This window comes from Stenella coeruleoalba (genome assembly GCF_951394435.1).
Source record: "Stenella coeruleoalba genome assembly, chromosome: 11".
Lineage (NCBI taxonomy): Eukaryota > Metazoa > Chordata > Mammalia > Artiodactyla > Delphinidae > Stenella > Stenella coeruleoalba.
Genome location: NC_137157.1, coordinates 65986555 through 66006547, shown reverse-complemented (window position 1 = coordinate 66006547; position 19993 = coordinate 65986555). Strand labels below are relative to the sequence as shown.

The 19993-nt window shown below is 45.3% G+C and overlaps 1 protein-coding gene across 7 annotated transcripts in view; it reads right to left on the bottom strand.

The window, feature by feature from the left end:
- SCAF11 (SR-related CTD associated factor 11) overlaps window positions 1-8126 on the bottom strand; it is a 73373-nt gene extending 65247 nt beyond the window's left edge. For all 7 annotated transcript variants that reach the window (XM_079938578.1, XM_079938577.1, XM_079938580.1 and 4 more), the window contains exon 1: window positions 7860-8126. The gene's annotated coding sequence lies outside the window, so the exon portion shown is untranslated. The remainder of the gene's footprint in view (window positions 1-7859) is intronic.
- Between the last annotated feature and the right edge of the window lie 11867 nt (window positions 8127-19993).

Here is a 19993-nt window from a genome sequence, read left to right as displayed (position 1 = left end):
TCAGTTTTATCTAATTCTGTAGCAGTTTTGAAACAATAAAGATATTTTGTTTCATGCATCTTCCTCATATTACTCATGTTTACATCCAAGTAACTGGACATGTACAACAGTTCCTAAAGAAATATGGCCTAAATCATTAAAGCTGTCCTATCTGAAGCCTTTTTCTCCCCCTTAATAAATTCATTCATTTATTTATTTTTGGCTGCATTGGGTCTTCGTTGCTGCACGCGGGCTTTCTCTAGTTGTGGTGAGCAGGGGCTACTCTTCGTTGCAGTGTGCGAGCTTCTCATTGTGGTGGCTTCTCTTGTTGCGGAGCACAGGCTCTAGGCGCGCGGGCTTCAGTAGTTGTGATGCATGGGCTTCAGTAGTTGTGGCTCGAGGGCTCTAGAGTGCAGGCTTAGGAGTTGTGGTGCATGGGCTTAGGTGCTCCGCGGCATGTGGGATCTTCCCAGACCAGGGCTCAAATCCGTGTCCCCTGCATTGGCAGGCAGATTCTTAACCACTGCACCACCAGGGAAGCCCCTGAAGAAGGCTTTTCTATGATAAGGTTTTCAGGTAAATGACAGCTTACAAAATTTTAAGTTATTACTATTTTATCCCCAGTTAGAACAGTAGTTTAAAGAAACAGTTTTCCTGACAGGCCATCCAGGCATACAAAATATTTATGTTAACAAATCATGTATCATTTGTAAGCTGTTTCACTGATCCCAGAGAATTTTCAAAGCAATGTTGCTGTGGCTGCTCTTTTTAATGTTTATATTTCTGTTTCTGTTTACTTTAAGCTGCTGAACTACTACTATGATTAGGGTATTGGGGCTGGCATTGGACTACAAAGGCAGATTAAGATACTATATCCTTTCAAAAAGTGGAAGTGCAAAAATAGGATACAAAAGATGAACAACAAAATAGCATATGCTAAGTGCCAAATGTGAGGTACAGGTCACTTTTCAGGACTAATTTAGTCAGAAAGAATTCATTTAGGAAACTAATAGAAGATAAGGGCAAAGACATAATTATGGGCCAGAATGTAAAGGGACTTAAAGTTTAAGTCCAAGGTAGGACTTAAATTGTGTTTTGTAAAAAGTAGAGAATCACTAAGGAAAAATCCACCTCTCTCTCACTTATCTATTTTGAGAGTAGCTTCTGAGATGTTTAAATTGGGAGTTTTGAAAATAATCCAGCAGCAGAAAGGGGGGAAAGCGAGGAAGCTATGGAAAACTAGTTAGGACAAAATACAAACAACACTGGGGAGCAATAAAGAAGGCCTGATTAGGACTAAGCTCCCCAAGAGCAAAGGCCATGTTTCATCCCCAGACCTAATAGACACACAGATATCAACAAACCTGTAGCACAGAACTAAAGGTAGAGAGAATGCCTACTTTATATCAGGAAATGAACTGAATACTCTGGCACACCTTTGCACATTTAACCCTCAAAACACATACCACAGTACATTCTAAGAATTAAAACACCACCAAGATTCAATACTAGAACACTGCTAAAAAGGCTTGAAAATCACTCACTAAACAGAGCTAACTTAAGGGGATGAAAGATAGAGATGGAGTTAGCAGCTATTACCACTGGACTCAGGTAAATGTTACTTAAAAGTAAAATAGGTGAGGAAACTGGGACATTGATTAAGTCACCTAGGAAAGGTGACAGTCAGTAGTATATGGGACAATCAGCATTCAAAGCCAGGTCTGATTGACTCCAAAACCTATATACAAAAGAACTCAACTAATTTTTACCTTACTACTAAAATTACATTAAGAAGACTCTCTCAAAAGTATATCGGAGAACTCTAAGGAAAAATGAGGAGGAAGATCAGTCTTATCACTAAGAGATGTGAGAATCTCAAGGGGGGTTAAATTAAAAGTTGAGAACATATCTGGTCATTAATTTTCACTATAACTTTTGGTGTAATAATCTTTTGTAGAAACAAGTAACTATAATCCTTAAAAGAACATGTCTGTATGCTGCTATTCTTCCTGGATTTGTGGGAACCCAACTCTGTGACCAAGGTGTCCTCATGAGGGATGGTGAAAGAACCCAGAGTGAGGTACTAGAACTCAAGCAGAATGGCAAGATGCTCTGCATGAGGTATAAGAGAAGCCTGGAATGAGGAATGCATCCTGGCACAAGGTGTCAGAGCCAAAGTGAAAATGTTATGCAAGACAGGGGAGAAAGCAGCAGTGGCACTGGGAAACTGGTTACATACCAGGGATTGATCATCTAAGTAAATACACTAAGGATGATAATGGGAGCTAGGCTATTCCTTTTAAAAGAAAGTAGTTACAAATTTTGAGAAGGAGAAAACTAAAGCAAACACTGTGTACTGAAATTGGAGAAACTGGTACCAACTCATGGTTTTTTACATATAGATGGAGACATAAATACAGCGCTCAAATCTTGGTTTCTAAATTCCTTTCTCCACTAAAAGAAACCACTCCTTGGAGAAATGGTTGATTCCAGGGCTGTGGCAAGGAAAGTTTAAGGTGAGCCTGGAACATTTTCTTGTATCAAAAAGTAAGGAAGTGCTCAAAGCAAGTCAAAAGAATACAGAAACTAGCTTAAAGGGGCTTTTGGTCCCTGGCCAAAGCTGGGACAATTTGAACATCAACAAATAGCAAGTTTGATAAGGAATGGGCTTAATATGGTCTCAAAATACTTCCCCACAAAGTACTTATTAATTACTAAGACAGGAAAAATACTTGCCAGTGAAGAAGCTTAGGAGACTTCACCTTAATTAAGAGATCAAAGTGCACATCATCAGTAAGGGGACAAACAGAAACTGTTATTATGCCATCTGATAGGATGCCATGAGAAAACAGTATCATCACTGTGATACTCCTACCAAGAAATGCACAATCTGAATCCAATCATGAAGAAGTATCAGACAAATCCAAATCGAGAGAAAGTTTACAACAAAACTGACCTGTAATCTTTCCAAGTGTCAAGGTCATGAAAATCAATAAAAGGCTAAGGAATTGTTCTAGGTTGAAGGACATTACAATTAAATGAATGCAACACAAAATTCTGAACTGGATCATTTTGTTATAGTGGAAATTACTGTGAAAACTGGCAAAACTTGGATGAGGTTTGAGGGTTATATGGTAGTAATATAGCAAGGTTAATTTCCTAATTTTAATATTGTTTATGTAACAGAAAGAAAGTCCTTGTCCTTGTTTGGGGTGATGAGCCTGCATCTGCAACTTACTCTCAAATAGCTTTGGGGGAAAAGTTCTTTGCATTGCACTTGGAACTTTTCTGAAAGTTTGAGATTGTTTAAAAAAAAAAAAAGGAAAAGAAGATTACTTACAAATATTCATTTACAGCATCTAAAACTAGAATATAAGCAAAACAGTACTCCTTTCAAATGAGGAATATGTGTTTCCATCTCTCATAAGAAAAGACTCTCCTTTATTATTCATGGGATTCTTTTGATCTATATCTGCACTGTCCAACACAGTACCACTATTCTGTTCCCCGACTGCACTGGCTACATTTCAAGTTTTCAACAGCCACTATCTACTACAGTTACTATCAGCTACTATATTGGGCAGCAGAGATACAGAACACTTGCATCATCACAGCAAGTTCTACTACTAGACAACACTGATGCAGAGTTTGGGAGGTCAACTGACGTAACGACTAACTAAAGGCCAAAGAGTCAGATGGACTTGGGTATAGATTCTCTGCAAGTGCTCTGACACTTAGCAAGTCATCTGACTTCTTAACTTCTCCAGAGCCTCAGACTCCTTTCTGTAAAATGGATTAAATACAACCAATACTGCAAGGCTGCTGAAAATATCAAATGAAAATTCATGCAAAATGTCTAGAACAGAGTGTTTGGCACACAGTAAATATCTGATAAACATTAGGTCTCTTCTGTAATGTGAGTAGATAATTTCTTAATCTTTGATCCCAGTACTTTTAGATCTAGTTATGCAATTACTAGAGCATTGGTTTAAAAATAAGTTTACTATTCTGCTTGTTCAAAAACCCAATGAGCTCCATGTTGTTAAACGTAAACAAAAATCTTTTTTTTTTTTTTTTTTGGCCATGCCAGGCAGCTTGTGGGACTTTAGTTCCCGGACCAGGGATCGAACCCGGGCCCTCAGCAGTGAGAGCGTGGAGGGCTAACCACTGGACTGCTAGGGGATTCCCCAAAGAAAAATCTTTCAGCTCTGACCTTATTCAACTCTCATCATCACTTGACTACTGACTACTCTCCCCTTGAAATACTCTCTTCCTTTGGTTTCTGTAATACCACACTCACCTCCTCTCTGACCTTCACAGTATTCTTTGGGCGCTCACATTCCTCCAACAAACTTTTTTCTTTTTTTTTTTAATGTTAAGAGACCACTGTGACTCCATTTTAGCATCTCTTTTTTCCAAGTTATATTAGCAGTTTATGCAAAAGAATGAGACTTGCATAGTCTCAAGTTTCAAACCACAATTACTATTTTCAATGTTTTCTAGCTGAAAGCATGTTAATTCATTACGTATTTGTTAAGTATCTACTGTGCGTCAGACATTGTTCAGTGTTTGGGGACAAAACAGTGACCCAAACTCACAAACCCAATTCTCACAGAACTTGCATTTGAGTAAAGAAAAAAATATAATAAACTTAGGTTAGCAAATTCTACAGTATCTTGGAAAGTGTTAAGTGCTATGGAGAAAAATCTGGCTTAAAAAGGGCTAAGAAATGTGGGAGGAGGGCCTGTGTTTTACGGAGTAATCAAAGAACACTTCAGTAGTAGAGTAGAAGTGTGGCTACAGAAAGAGTGAAGTAATGAAGTCAGAGAGGATGAAGAGACTCAAAAGGCTCAGAGCCTGGGAGACCATAATAAGGATTATGGATTTTACTACTACTGAGAAGGGAAGCCATTTGAGAAGAGAAGTGACATGATCTGATATATTTTATCAGGATCACTCTGGCTGTTGAGTGTTAAAGATTCTAGGTGAAGAAAGGTCATGGTGAAACCTTTTAGGACATTATTTTGTGAGAGATGACAATGCTGTTTTTAAATTTTATATTGAACTTTTATGTGCTTAAGTACTAGGAATTACAAAGCCACGGCTTTAAATAAGAAAAGCAAGGACCACAACAATGCAAAGATGAGTCTTGGGAACAGCAATAAAATGATAAAGGGTATTTTAACTCTAGGCTCTAGTCAATGCTACTAAAAGTTAGCCCTGGGATGCAAGATAAGATACAAAGCTATTAACTTACTCTTCAGGACAGAGGATACAATTAAGATTATTTCACTGGGGCTTCCCTGGTGGCGCAGTGGTTAAGAATCCGCCTGCCAATGCAGGGGATGTGGGTTTGAGCCCTGGTCTGGGAAGATCCCACATGCCGCGGAGCAACTAAGCCCGTGCGCCACAACTACTGAGCCTGCATTCTAGAGCCCGCAAGCCGCAACTACTGAGCCCGCGTGCCACAACTACTGAAGCCCGCGCACCTAGAGCCCATGCCCTGCAACAAGAGAAGCCACCGCATTGAGAAGCCCGCGCACCGCAGTTAAGAGTAGCCCCTACTCGCCACAACTAGAGAAAGCCTGTGAGCAGCAATGAAAACCCAACGCAGCCAAAAATAAAATAAATTAATTTAAAAAAGAAAAGATTATTTCACTGGGCAAGGTAAGTCAAGATCCAACTTACATCACGAAAAGACAAGGGCAAATGATGGTAGAGCTTACTAAAAGGAAGTTACAATGAAAATTATTCTAGGGCTGATTCTTTATTACTTTTATGCCTGCCACTCTCCTTAGTAAGGTTTTACAACTATTTCTCACTGATGAAACTAAGAAAAAAAAAAAAGTTCTGTATTAGGTAGATGAGTAGGATAATTCTGCACTCTCTTATTACTAAAAGATGCTACTGATGAATCAACATCATGTAGCAGCATTGATTCATCCTATCTCTGATTAACAGCACAGCTTTTAAAGAAAACTGCTTACTTTTAAAGAAAATTGCTTAAAGTATTGGTTAGTCCCCAAAGAATTATGGGGAAGCTGAATGATCTCTGAAAAGTTTCAATCTTAACCCAAGAACCCCGTTACCACTGCCTAAAGGCATACAAAAAAATTTCCCTTAAAAATTTCTCCATGACATATGTTTCAGGCAGCATATTTAGGAACAATTTTCCATTTTCTTCCACAGTTCTTTTCCCCCTTAACATAGTGAAGAGTGTCTTTACAGCATGAATACACTTAGAGTAAGCAGATATCCAAATCTTACCCAGCCAAAAACTTAAGATGTACTCAAATTATCAGGCAAAAAGGTCACTATCTGAATGTAAAATGGAATGATTATTACTATACTTGCAAGCACCAAAAAATAATACAGTGAAAAAATGCAGTTACAATAAGAATTTCTAATTTTTTTAAAAAACCTTCATAATGCATAAACAAAATACAAAGTAAATTCAGATTATCTTTGATAGGATAGTATAAGACAAAAGAAATCCAAAGACAGTTTCATTTCTTCTGCGCAGTAACTTAAACAACAAAAACAAAAGTCCCACAAACTTTTTACTGAAGCTCTTAGCCAAGAGCAAAAAAAGTGAAATGATTAAGCCAACTGCCAAAGAAACAGGAAAGAGAAAGGAACAGTCTGGAAAAAGACCTGATTACATATCAAAATTTTAATACCAATAAAACACAAAAACGACCAGTTATTTAAGAATGTACATCAATACCTTGCTACTGAGGTAAGTGGTCACATGTATGAATTAGCTTCTCTCTTAAAATGAAAGAAATGCATCTATTAAACATGCTCTTTCCAATATTCAGTGAATTTCCCAAATTGGGAAAATTTTAGAACAGCATCTACTAAGCCAAAGCATTACATTAAAAACGTTTTGGTCAGTTTTGCCTAAAAATCTTAGTTCACTAGCAGTATGACAAAGATGTTAAAATGCAATCCAAAATGAATGGAAAACGCTCACCTCGTAGACACTTTATGTAATGCGGTACAGAAATACTTTGAGGATATTTTAAAATTCCGCGTTCGAGTCTGAATGTTTTAATCAACTACTCTAAATCAGGCGCTTACTTTTAGAACAATTTTTCAAAATGGGGAGCAAGACGGCCAGCCACCTCTAAGATTTGACTTCAACGGTTCAAAATTCCTAGTATCTGAGGAGGGGCGACTGGTGCAGCTAAGTTTAGATCTCCCGGCCCTTTTGTTGTCAGTCCAGGAAATTGGTTTAAAAATCGGCGGTGGGAGAAGAGTTTGAAATTCAGGGCATGGGGTAAACGCGGATGCACAGAAGCGCCGGCACTTCCCTAGTCGCGCACTCCGAGAGGTCACGGCGCAGTAAAGTTTGGTTTCACAAGCTGGCTTGGACGCTATTGACAAAAGCAAAGTCTCCCGAGTCAAGCGGGCGCGGGGGTCAGGGAGCGCCCGGAAGCCCAGAAGGACACGTTTCCCCGGAGGGAGGGGGTGGACGTGTAGCGACCCTGTAGCTGAGCCTCTAGCCTCAACCCACTCCCCCAGGACCCCTGGGCGGGTACGGGCTGCGCCGGCGGAGGCGGCGGGAGGCGGGTAGGCCACAAGGAGGAAATGGGACGGGGTACCGACAGCTAGGCGGCGGCGGCCGAAACGGGGCCGCCCTCGTGGGGTGGCGAGAGGGAAGGGGGGGCCCTCCCCGCCGCAGCTTTCCCCGCTTCGAGAAGCGGCTTCAACTTTCCTCCGTGCGCAGAACGCCGCCTGGGCCGCGCGGATTCCGAAACTTTGTCCGCCCTCCCGTCGCCCCGGGCCCGCTCACCGGCTCTGCGCCGGCCCGTAACCCCCACCCTCCCCCGACAGCTGCCCGCGCCCGTCCACCCCCAGGGTCGGCCCGTGTTTACCTCCGACTGAGATCGAGGCGCTGGCTCCGGCGGCGGCGGCCCCACTGCAAGTCCCTAGGTCCCCGTCACGCCGCCGCCAAGTTCCCCAACATGGACTCCTTCGTTCGCTTTGAGGTGTTCCGGGGGCCGCTGGGGCGCCGGCTCTGCTGCCTGGGGCGGGTGGCAGCGGCGGAGCAGGGAGCGGACCCGGGCTGCGCGGCTCCGCGCGGCTTGCGCCACCGCTGCTCCCCCTCCCCCCGCCTCGTCTGGCCTCCTCCCTCCCCGCTCCGCGCGTCCTCTTCCCCCTCACCCCCCGCTCCGCTCCTATCCACTCAGCCGCGCCACCACAGGTCGGCGCGCTACGGTGACGCCGGCGGCGGCGGCGGCGGCGGCGGCGGCGGCGGGACCCTCCGCGCTTGCCCTACTCGCTCGCTCTGGCCCTGCGTGCACGGCCGCAGCGCTCAACCGGACCGCAAGGGGGCGCTGGCAAACCACCGTTTGCGACAGAGGAACGTGACGGGCGGAGTCACGTCACGCGGCCTGCGAGCGAGAGGGAGGCCGGTAGCGAGTGGCCCGGGCTTCTGGGAAACATCCTCAGAACCTCAGCTCTCCTCCCAAGTCTCGGGTCCTGCGCATGCGCCATGCGTGGCACGCTGGAGTCCGCCCTGCTTTGGCGGCTGTACGGGCTAAACTACTGAAGACAATGAAGAAGGGTCTTGGGGACCGGGACGTGAGGGGGTTTGCGCGGCATTTGCTATCCTATCTTTATGGTAATCTGATATTGAAAAGAGTGTTGATATGTTGTTTGGCTGTGTATTGAATTTTCACCCAGCAGCGTTGCCCGCCTGAATTACATCTTGAGAGGAGGCTGAAGTGGCCATAACTTGTAAGCCCACCTCTTTTTTCCCTCCGGGTGGGCATTTGTAAAAGGCCTTGGAGAGGTTTCCCACGTGACTCATCAAGCTTAGGCATATCCCCGTGTCTTAATTACCACAACAAAAAAATTAAACTTGATCCGGATCCACTTGATGGTTAGATAGTGACATGTGATGATTCATTCAAGAATATGTCGGAGCGTGCGATACTGAACGTGCGTGCCATTGTCAGTTCCTTCTCCGTCGGGTCGTCAAATCTTTTATTTTACCTCAAAAATACCTTTCACGCTGTTTTTTAAAGTCACTGACTCTTTAATCTTATAGTTTCTCTTCCGGTCAATTTCTTCACGCTCCTGACTACTCTTCCTGCCGTCGGTGTCTACTCTTCTACCAGCGGGTCCTTGCAGCCCCTCCCCCCACCCCGCCCACGTCGTTGTCCAGCCAACAGCCCCGAGTGATGAAGCTCTGCCTCCGGGCCACCCCGCAGTCTTGGTTCACCCTAGTCTCAGTTACATCCAACCTTGCCGCTAGCAACTTTTCGGGTCGTCTGCCCCTTCCTCCCTTAACGTGCGCGTTGCGCTCTACTAGCCACCCTGAACCCTGCCTGGGATGACTTTCCTCCCCACTTTCTCGGGACCCCGCCGACTGGGTACCTCTTTGCGGCACTCGCCCAAACTAGGCTGGCTGCCGTGCCCCCTCCTTTCTCTGACAACCCCATCCTGTTCAGCGTGTTTGGTCTGCTCAGTGCCTGTCTCACACAGTGAGCCCTGGGAACAATGCCGTAACACTTTGCGAACAACAGCTCCTGGCACAGTGCCTGTCCCTCAGTAAGGACTTGGTAAATAATTGCGAAAGGATCATATAGGGATATATGAATGGCAGCCGTGTCTGTTTTCAAAGTCTTGGGAGTTTTACGATGTATAGTTTTGGATATGAGCTTTGGGAATTTAGATGGGCTCTACTGTGTTTGGGATATTTGAAGGAATAATGATATAGAGGAGTTTATAACAGTACATTATAAAGAATGTGATAAAGGATGACTAAGACAATCACTGAAAACTTTGTTTAAAGAATTATGTGATGTAACCAGATCAACAAGCACTGTTATGAGCCATCTGACTGAATGTATCTTTGTTACATATATATGCACGTCCTCACCCAGGAGAATCCAACTTCTAGGAGTAAAACTCCAGATAGTGACTTCTGGTACAACATTCTTCTTTTATGTAAAAACTTATTGTAAGGTCGGATCTTAACAAACAGCACCGCGAAACAGAGGAAAGCTTCAAGTGAGCTTTATTAGGGAGTGCTCCCGGGCGAGGTTCACTGGTCCGAGAGAAAGGGGCCAGAGAAGTCGCGCCGGGCGAGGGTTGGGCAACATTTTATAGGGGAAGAAGGGAAAGGGGTGTGGTGAATCTGGGAGGGCACAGGGTATTCCTTATTTGGTGGTCTTTTCGGGTATCCTGGGGGACCGTTAGTCCTGCACCTCGAAAGGCGGGAAGGCTGGGCTGGGTTCAAAGTCCCCAGGTCAGTTCCTGGAACTGGGTGGTCCGGAATGTCTCCAGGGCAGTTTCTGGAACTGGGTGGTCCGGAGAATTTCGGTCTGATGCAACCTGTGAATCTGATTGTGTTCCCCTGCCTCGGGCCAGTTGGCCTTATATCCCGACATCTTTGGTGTAATGGGGCGGCGTTCTGATCTCTGGCTACTTCATGCTGAATGGGGGCGTCGAAAGGGGAGTCAGGCGACCAGAGGTCCGAGGCTTAGGGGAGACCAGTGGGGGGTTCTGTAGGAAGCAAGGTGTAAGGACCGAGGAGCATTTGGGTTGTGGCCACCCGAGAGACTTCCTCCATGCGTCTGCGAAGGAACCTAAGAAAACAGTGAGCGAGCATGCTACGAAGAGGGTGCGGTCCGGGTTTGAAAGAGGGGTGTCAAAGAGTCCCTCTCTTGGTGGTTTGAAGGCTTCTATGACATGAGGGCAGGAATGCGATGGAAAACCCCCGGTGCCAGAGATAGGCAGGAGGGAAGCCGGGTTCAGGCGAGGGGAGAGATCAAGAGAAATAGCTGGGTTTTCGATGAATAGTAGGTGGAACTCCTGGATGCAGGAGGGGCCCAGGAGGGAGAGAGACTTGTGGCCTAGGAGGTCGACCAGCTGGTGGGAGGAAAACACGGTTAGTGCGTGGGCCAGTCAGTTTGAGTGTTTGTTTGGTCAGTTCGGCGGCTGCTAGGGCCCGAAGGCATGGTTGCCATCCCCGAATGGCTGGGTCTAACTGTTTGGAGAGGTAAGCCACGGGGCGGTAGGAAGGCCCTACAGGCTGGGCAAGGAGTCCAGTGGCTATTCCGGCCCGTTCATCCACAAAAAGGTGAAAAGGTCGGTTTGGGTTGGGCAGAGAAAGGGGAGGAGAAGATACCAGAGCGTTACGGAGGGTAAGAAAGGCCTGTCGAACGGCGGAAGGAGAGGTGAGGGGTCCTTGAGGGGTTTCTTTAGCGGCTAGATATAAGGGTTTAGCGAGGAGAGCAAGGTTAGGGATCCAGTGTCAGAAAAATCCTATAAGGCCCAAAAAGGTGAGAATTTGTTCCGCTGTTTCCGGAAGCTGGAGTTCACGGATAATCCGGGTGCGGTCGGCTGTTGGACCTTTTGTGGTAGGGGTAAGGTGGAGCCCCAGGTAGGTTACAGAAGATACAGATAACTGAGCCTTGGCTGGGGAGACCCGATAACCGCGAGAGCCAAGGTAATTGAGGAGATCTGCAGTATGTTGTTTTGAGAGACTAAGAGATGGGCTACAAAGGAGGAGGTCATCTACATATTGAAGGAGTGTGCTGGGGGTAAGGGAGCAGGAAGTGAGGTCCCATGCCAGCGCCTGACCGAAGAGGTGAGGACTGTCGCGGAAGCCCTGGGGAAGAACTGTCCAGGTGAGCTGACTGGAAGTATGAGTATCCGGATCCGTCCAGGTAAAGGCGAAGAGGAAATAGGAGTCGGGATGTAGAGGGATAGTGAAAAAGGCATCTTTGAGATCCAGAACTGTAAAGTGGGTTGTGGATGGGGGGATATGGGAGAGCAAAGTGTATGGGTTTGGTACTACTGGGTGGAGAGGAATTATGGCCTCATTGATTATTCGGAGGTCCTGGACCAGTTGATAATCCCCTGAGGCCTTGCGGACAGGCAGGATGGGGGTGTTGCAGGGAAAGTCCTTGGGGATGAGGAGTCCCTGGTTTAGGAGTCTGGTGATAATAGGTTGTAGGCCCCTAAGGTGAGTCTCAGAGATGGGAAATTGGGGCCTTGATGGAAATTTGGAGGGGTCCTTTAGGCGGATGAGGACGGGGGAATGGTGTGTTGCTATTATGGGCTTAGAAGTATCCCAGACTTGGGGATTGATTGGGTTCGGTGTGATTGGAAGAGGGGGATAGGAGGGGGAGGGTTCCAGAGACAGGCCGAGAAGAGGAAGCAGGAGTTGGGAGGAGGGGACCTTAGGGTCAAGTCTAACGAGCTGGAGGGAGGCCCCTAAGTGGAAAAGGACATTTCGGCCTAGCAAGGGAACTGGGCAGGATGGTATGACTAAGAAAGAATGACTAAAAGGGAGTCCTTCGATATGACATGGAAGTGGACCGGTCTGGGGTGGGAAGGATGGTTTGCCATCAATACCCATGACAGAGATCTGGGAAGGAGAAACAGGCCCGGAATAAGTAGGCAGGACCGAATAGGTAGCCCCCGTGTCCACCAGAAATGAGATGGATTTACTCGCTACCTGTAGCGTTACCCTAGGCTCGGCGAGGGTGATGGGGGTCTTCGAGTCCGGGCGCCGTCAGTCGTCAGCCAATCCCAGCAGTTCGAGTGGTAGTGCCGTTGGGTCAGCCTGCCCCCCGCATGGAGATGCTGAGGGAGGACCAGTCGTAGGGCAGTCACTCTTCCAGTGGCCCGTTAGCCCGCAGCTGGGACAGGGCTTAGAAGGAGGTCGGGGATTGGGACATTGGCGAGCCAGTGGCCTTCTTTTCCGCATTTGAAGCAGGCCCCCGGCGGGGTTGCCTTTTGCGGACCCCGTGGATGCTGTGATCCATGGGAGATGGCCGGCCTTAGGGCGGCTACGAGGGCTTGGGTTCGGAGGGCCACCTTTTGGTGCATCTGAGCCTGTCGGCTGGATTCTGCCAAATCCTCACGGCCATTATAGACTTTAAAGGCCATCTTTACCAGATCTCGAATAAGGGTTTGAGGGCCGTCTTCTGCCCGTTTTAATTTCTTTCGGATGTCCGGGGCTGACTGGGTGATAAAATGGGTGGCTAGGACCGCTGCCCCTGCCGGGGTGTCGGGGTCCAGCCGGGTGTAGAGAGTTAAGGCCTCTGTAAGGCGATTGAGAAAGATAGCTGGATTTTCGTTAGGTTCTTGGGTTATCTCTTTTAGTTTTTCAAAATTGACTACCTTATGAGCGGCAGCCTGCATGCCAGCCAGGAGGCATTGGATCATGAGGTCGCGTTTACGACGGCCATCTTGACCATCCTGATAAGTCTAGCCTGGATCGGTGCCAGGTACGGCAGTCACTCCGACAGGCATGGAGTTGTCGGTAAGGTGAACCTGATCTGCATGGTTTCGGGCAGCAGTTTGAATTCTTTCCCTCTCGTCAGAGTAGAAGATAGGATCACAAAGATACCGTGCCAGGTTAGATCCTAAGCTTGAGAGAGAGAGCGAAATTCTTTGATGTAGCGGGAAGAGTCGGCAGAAAAGGAGCCTAATCGCTTTTCTATTTGAGAGAGATCTTGGAGAGAAAAAGGGACATGGACTCTGACCGGTCCTTCCACTCCTGCTACCTCCCTCAGAGGGCAGAGGAGATTTGGATCCTGGGAGTCGTGAGAGTGTGTCTGTGCACTAATTGGCAAAGCAAGGGGCGTGGGAGGAGAAACAGTTGAGGGAGGCGGGGGAGCGGTTGGAGGGGCCTGGAGGGGCCGGAGCAGGTTCGGGAGGAGGAGGGACCGCTTCAGGGTAGGGTGGGGGTTGGAGAGGAGTTCTGGAGCGGGGAGAGGCGAGAGATTCGGGAGGGTCATTTAGTGCGGAGGAATCCAAGGGGATTGAGGTTTTGGATGGAGGAGATGTTTCGCAAGGAGGATTTTGAGAGGTAGAACAATTGACGCAAAGGGAGGGGCGGGAGCGCAAATACCAAAATACCTGGACATAGGGCACCTCAGACCATTTGCCCGTCCTGCGGCAGTAATTATCTAGATCACGGAGTATGTTAAAATCGAAAGTCCCTTCAGAATTGATTGTCTAGAGGATGTGTGGACAGGCCACAGTGGAATAGAAAATAAGCCGTCGGCGACGGAGATCTTGGGAGAAACCGAGGGCTGTAAAATTGGCTAGGAGACACCCCAGGGGCGTCTTAGAATCTGGTTTCGATTGTGAGGTTCCCATGACCCCCAGTCTGTCCCTGAGTGAATGGAGAGGGAGAGAGGCGTCCCTGGTCTCAGTCTCCAATTCACGGCAGGTCGGGGGGCGGTCAGGCAATTGGGACGTCTCCACAGTTGCCCGAGGACCGGGGAGAGGACAGAGGAATCCCTGACGCGGCCGCGATTAAGGACAGGGAGTCCGGTGGGCAGGGACTCTGAGGGTCAGAGGGAACAAGGGAGGGGGACTTACCCCGTTTTCTGCCGGATCGGGTGGATGAGTAGAGGTTCCCTGGTTGTCTCCTGGGGGAGGGGAGGAGCGGCTCGCGTGGTAACCCGCGGGCCTTGGTACCCTTCCCGGGTTTCGGCACCAAATGTAAGGTCGGATCTTAACAAACGGCACCGCGAAACAGAGGAAAGCTTCAAGTGAGCTTTATTAGGGAGCGCTCCCGGGCGAGGTTCACTGGTCCGAGAGAAAGGGGCCAGAGAAGTCGCGCCCGGGCGAGGGTTGGGCAAGATTTTATAGGGGAAGAAGGAAAGGGGTGTGGTGAATCTGGGAGGGCGCAGGGTATTCCTTATTATCCTGGGGGACCGTTAGTCCCGCCCCTCGAAAGGTGGGAAGGCTGGGCTGGGTTCAAAGTCCCCAGGTCAGTTCCTGGAACTGGGTGGTCCGGAATGTCTCCAGGGCAGTTTCTGGAACTGGGTGGTCCGGAGAATTTCGGTCTGATGCAACCTGTGAATCTGATTGTGTTCCCCTGCCTCGGGCCAGTTGGCCTTACACTTATGTACAAATCTCTTTACATATTTGTTTTGGGGGAAATGTTCTCTCATAAAAATTAATCAAAGGTCAAATGATAACATTTGCCAAAGAGAAAACTATAATTTTTATTTAAAAAAAACTTTTCCACATCTTTATTGGAGTATAAATGCTTCACAAAGTTGTGTTAGTTTCTGCTGTATAACAAAGTGAATCAGCTATATGTATACGTATATCCCCATATCCAGTCCCTCTCCGTCCCACCCTCCCTATCCCGTCCCTCTAGGTTGTCACAAAATGTCGAGTTGATCTCCCTGTGCTATGCAGCAGCTTCCCACTAGCTATCTATTTTACATTTGGTAGTGTATATGTGTCAATGTTACTCTCTCACTTCATCCCAGCTTCCCCTTTCCTCTCCGCCCCCCCCCCCCACTCGTGCCCTCAAGTCTGTTCTCTGTGTCTGCGTCTTTATTCCTGCTCTGCCACTAGGTTCATCAGAACTGCTTTTCTAAATTCCTTATATATGTGTTAGCATGTGGTATTTGTTTTTCTCTTTCTGACTTACTTCACTCTGCATGACAGATTCTAGGTCCATCCACCTCACTACAAATAACTCAATTTCATTCCTTTTTATGGCTGAGTAATATTCCACTTTATATATGTGCCACATCTTCTTTATCCATTCATCTGTTGATGGACACTTAGGTTGTTTCCATGTCCTGGCTACTGTAAATAGAGCTGCAATGAACATTTTGGTACATGTCTCTTTTTGAATTATGGTTTTCTCAGGGTATATGCCCAGTAGTGGGATTGCTGGGTCATATGGTAGTTCTGCTTTTAGTTTTATAAGGAACCTCCATACTTTTCTCCATAATGGCTGTATCACTTAATGTTCCCACGAACAGTGCAAGAGGGTTCCCTTTTCTCCACACCCTCTCCAGCATTTACTGTTTGTAGATTTTTTGATGATGGCCATTCTGACCAGTGTGAGGTGATACCTCATTGTGGTTTTGATTTGCATTTCTCTAATGATTAGTGATGTTGAACATGCTTTCATGTGTTTGTTGGCAATCTGTATACCTTCTTTGGAGAAATTTCTATTTAGGTCTTCTGTCCATTTTTGGATTGGGTTGTTTGTTTTTATTGTGAGTGTGTGTGGTATGCGGGCCTCTCACTGTTGTGGCCTCTCCCATTGCGGAGCACAGGCTCCAGACGCGCAGGCTCAGCGGCCATGGCTCACGGGCCTAGCCGCTCCGCGGCATGTGGGATCTTCCCAGACCAGGGCACGAACCTGTGTCCCCTGCATCGGCAGGCGGACTCTCAACCACTGCGCCACCAGGGAAGCCCAGGTAGTTTGTTTTTTTGATATTGAGCTGCATGAGCTGCTTTGTATATTTTGGAGATTTTTTTTTTGTCAGTTGCTTTGTCAGTTGCTTCATTTGCAAATATTTTCTCCCATTCTGAGGGTTGTCTTTTCATCTTGTTTATGGTTTCCTTTGCTGTGCAAAAGCTTTTAAGTTTCATTAGGTCCCATTTGTTTATTTTTGTTTTTATTTCCCTTACTCTAGGAGGTGGGTCAAAAAGGACCTTGCTGTGATTTATGTTATAGAGTGTTCTGCCTATGTTTTCCTCTAAGAATTTGATAGTGTCTGGTCTTACATTTAGGTCTTTAATCCATTTTGAGTTTATTTTTGTGTATGGTGTTAGGATATGTTCTAATTTCATTCTTTTACGTGTATCTGTCCATGTTTCCTAGCACCACTTATTGAAGAGGCTGTCTTTTCTCCCTTGTATATTCTTGCCTCCTTTGTCAAAGATAAGGTGACCATATATGCATGGGTTTATCTCTGGGCTTTCTATCCTGTTCCATTGATCTGTATTTCTGTTTTTGGGCCAGTACCATACTGTCTTGACTACTGTAGTTTTGTAGTATAGTCTGAAGTCAGGGCGCTTGATTCCTCCAGCTCCGTTGTTCTTTCTTCAGATTGCTTTGGCTATTCAGAGTCTTTTGTATTTCCATACAGATTGTAAAATTTCTTGTTCTAGTTCTGTGAAAAATGCCATTGGTAATTGATAGGGATTGCATTGAACCTGTAGATTGCTTTGGGTAGTATAGTTATTTTCACAATATTGATTCTTCCAATCCAAGAACATGGTATATCTCTCCATCTGTTTATGTCATCTTTGATTTCTTTCATCAGTGTCTTATAGTTTTCTGAGTACAGGTCTTTTACCTCCTTAGGTAGGTTTATTCCTAGGTATTTGATTCTTTTTGTTGCAATGGTGAATGGGGTTGTTTCCTTAATTTCTCTTTCTGATCTTTCATTGTTAGTGTATAGGAATGCAAGAGATTTCAGTGCATTAATTTTGTATCCTGCAACCTTACCAAATTCATTGATTAGTTCTAGCAGTCTTCTGGTGGCATCTTTAGGATTTTCTATGTATAGTATCATGTCATTTGCAAACAGTGACAGCTTTACTTCTTCTTTTCCAATTTGGATTCCTTTTATTTCTTTTTCTTCTCTGATTGCTGTGGCTAGGACTTGCAATACTATGTTGAATAATAGTGGTGAGTGGACATCCTTGTCTTGTTCCTGATCTTAGAGGAAATGCTTTCAATTTTTCACCACTGAGAATGATGTTTGCTGTGGGTTTGTCGTATATGGCTTTTATTATGTTGGGGTAGGTTCCCTCTATGCCCACTTTCTGGAGAGTTTTTATCATAAATAGGTGGTGAATTTTGTCAAAAGCTTTTTCTGCATCTATTGAGATGATCATATAGTTTTTATTCCTTAATTTGTTAATATGGTGTATCACATTGATTGTTTTGCATATATTGATGAATCCTTGCATCCCTGGAATAAATCCCACTTGATCATGGTGTATGTTTTTTGGGGGGTTTTTTTTGCCTTACATGGGGCCTCTCACTGTTTTGACCTCTCCCATTGTGGAGCACAGGCTCCGGACACACAGGCTCAGCGGCCATGGCTCACGGGCCTAGCCACTCTGTGGCATGTGGGATCTTCCAGGACCAGAGCACATACCCACGTCCCCTGCATTGGCAGACGGACTCTCAACCACTCTGCCACCAGGGAAGCCCATGGTGTATGATTTTTTTAATGTGTTGTTGGATTCTGTTTGCTAGTATTTTGTTGGGGGTTTTTGCATGTATGTTCATTAGTGATATTGGTCTCTAATTTTCTTTTTTTGAGATATCTTTGTATGGTTTTGGTATCAGGATGATGGTGGCCTCGTAGAACAAGTTTGGGAGTGTTCCTCCCTCTGCAATTTTTAAATTGACAATAACAGTATACCATTTCAGCAAGACTAAAAAACACAAATCTTTTGATATATTTATTCACTGGCAGATAGTAAAATTTTCACTTTTTTACAGTTGGCTGCCTAGGTATTATGAGAGCATGTTTTAAGAGAAAAACACTCTTGTGCTAATGTGCTAGTGGTTTTTACTTTCATGTGCAAATAGAAAAGAGGATGATGGTTTATGATAGGCCATCTCTTGCATCCCCAGGGAAAAGACCATGTGTATTTCTGTACATGCAGTATTCTCCTAATAATGTTTGCATGATGAAGATATATTATTCTCTCTATTGTCTCAGTATTTTTTATTTACAATATAATAAAGAGATACTGAGTTTTAAATAAATAAAAGATGAACTATAAAATGTAGGAGTAAAGATTGATATAACAACCACCACTGTCAAAATTGTAGATTTTATTATAACCATAAAATACACACATGATATGCATCATAAAACAAACTTCAACTGATTGTCCAATTGGAATGTTGCACTTTACCCAGCACTTAACATATCAAACATGTCATGCAGCAACAGAAACCTATATTAGCATCTTTAGAAATGAAAGGTAATCAGTGTATCATTTTTGACAGAGCTTTATCAGAGATAACAACTATCATTAATTTAACTCTTCTGAATTCAATACAAAATAAAAGTCAAATCAAGAGGGGTAATTAATCATGGTATAAAGACACTCGGTTACATGGGGAACATGGTTCTAATATAGACTGTCACTTAAGATCTTTGCAGTTTTGTTTTGTTTTGTTTTTTGCGGTACGCGGGCCTCTCACTGTTGCGGCCTCTCCCGTTGCGGAGCACAGGCTCCGGACGCGCAGGCTCAGCGACCATGGCTCACGGTCCCAGCCGCTCCACGGCATGTGGGATCTTCCCGGACCGGGGCACGAACCCGTGTCCCCTGCATTGGCAGGCGGACTCTCAACCCCTGCGCCACCAGGGAAGCCCAAGACTTTTGCAGTTTTGAACAAATTGTCTAATTTTACTGGTCCTCAGTTTCCATATCTATTCCAATGGAAGTTTTTAGTTTAATGATCTCTGTGGCATTTTTATAGCAGAAGTGTATGAATTCAAAGGATGTACAGTTTAAGAGTCTTACAAACCATGACCAAATATACAGTATCTTTGTAAAAAATGAAAAATGCATGCTAAGTTAGTTTACAGGAATATATTTTGAATGCCAGTGGTTTATTCTTGCTTTCACAACTGTGAAGAATTTTAATCAGGATGATACTGATTATTGTCCAGTTGTCTTCTGTGTGGAATTAAATTTATTTCAGCAACAATCAGTTGGGTCTCTACTATCTGGAGGGTGCTACGATGTGGTTATAGATAAATGAACAGTGTGTCAGAGACAGTTTAGTGGGTACAGATAAGTACATAAACTAAGGAAGAATATAAATGACCTAATAGGAATAAAAAGAAAGTGCTGGGTCGAGGCAGGGATTGTCAAATAAGGGAGAGAATACAACAAGGACCAAGGACAATTTCATGAAAGAGCAAATCTAAACAAAATATAGTCAGACATTATTCCAAATGTGAAGTCTCCAGTTTCTGTCAGGTTAGTCTCCAATTCCCCACAGCACCTCCTCCACTATTTTACCACTCCCTTCAGGTCTCACCCTACAATCACTCCCACTGAGCCCCTCAACCTTGAACCCAGCAGAAGATCTTATCACCATCTTTACAGGAAATAACTTCCTCAACTTCTTTCCCTGTACCTACAAAGTCTGTCTATAACTGTCTGTATACACACACACTTGTTTTCCTCCATCACAGAGGAAGAACTATCTCTTCTCTCGATTAAGGCTTAGGTTTCTACT